This window comes from Mustela lutreola, chromosome 2, assembly GCF_030435805.1.
Source record: "Mustela lutreola isolate mMusLut2 chromosome 2, mMusLut2.pri, whole genome shotgun sequence".
Lineage (NCBI taxonomy): Eukaryota > Metazoa > Chordata > Mammalia > Carnivora > Mustelidae > Mustela > Mustela lutreola.
In genome coordinates, this window is record NC_081291.1 from 134,845,460 (window position 1) to 134,846,556 (window position 1,097).

A 1,097-nucleotide genomic window follows, 5' to 3' on the forward strand; every position below is an offset into this window, starting at 1 on the left:
ATTTTGGGTTGTTATTCTTTTTACATTTTGATGACCCCATCCTAGTACCAAAATATCTCCCAAAATGGAGTTCAGATTTAATCAAAATGTAAACCAGTGTGTGACCCTCTAGAATTATATAGGATAGGCAGAAGGAAAAGTCACCCTAAACCACTACCTTATTGCTCAGGCCTCACCTGTGAAAATGGGAACTGGGAACATGCATCATTGAACTTGAGATCACAGCTGGAGACCTCCAGGATGGTTTCTGTCTCCTAGCATTCCCCTACTTCCTAGACAGCTGCTCACAGTGTTTGGGGACAGTCATCTCATTCAGCCTGTCAACATGTGCTGGCCACCGGTGGCCCGAGGTCGTGATTTATGTGGAAAGGTGCCCCTTTGAATTTGCCACAGTGGTCTCCAGATTGGTTGCTGGGAATAGGTCACTTCAGTGATCGATTCTGCTCTTAAACCAGCCAGATGTAGCAGTGAAGGCCTATCCCCATGGGAGGCCCAGAGCCACCAAAATGGTAGAAGACTGTGCACTGCTGATGTCATTGTCTTGCATGTTGACCCCCCAAAAGGGTGCCATTCCCTGCATTTGGGGTCCTTTCTGCTGGGTGCTTCTGGATATGTCATGACCAAGTGTGGAGTCCACCCAGTTCAAGGATATGCCATGCAACACTGGTGGGACAGTTCTTAACCTAGGCTGGGTCAGCAATGTGCCCAGCTCGTCCACCTCCGCCCTGGTGTATCTGAGCTGCAACAGATGCTGCCGCTGCTCATCCACTTCCTGCAGGCTCAAGGGCTAGAACCATTTGCTGAGGTCTACTGACATCATGGGCAAGCTGGACAGATGGCTGGGAAGAGTCCCGGGAGGTAAGGCACCAGCCTACAGCACCGACTCCAACCAGTCTGCAAACTGTTTCACCACATTTTCTTATTTTCACTTTATTGGCTTAATTTAGGCCCTCATTATGTCTTACGAAACTATGTGGTGACCTCCTAATTTATGTCTTTGCCTCTACACACTTTCAATTCATTAGACTTACTGTGCTTACAGGAATTTTCAAAACAGAAAATCATATTTCATTATTCAAATGCTCTCTTAGCAGCAG

At 47.2% G+C, this 1,097-nt stretch overlaps 1 pseudogene; it reads right to left on the bottom strand.

Annotated features, from left to right (window-relative positions):
- Positions 1–265: 265 nt before the first annotated feature.
- LOC131824905 (phosphatidylethanolamine-binding protein 1-like) lies at positions 266–817 on the bottom strand (annotated as a pseudogene).
- Positions 818–1,097: the final 280 nt, after the last annotated feature.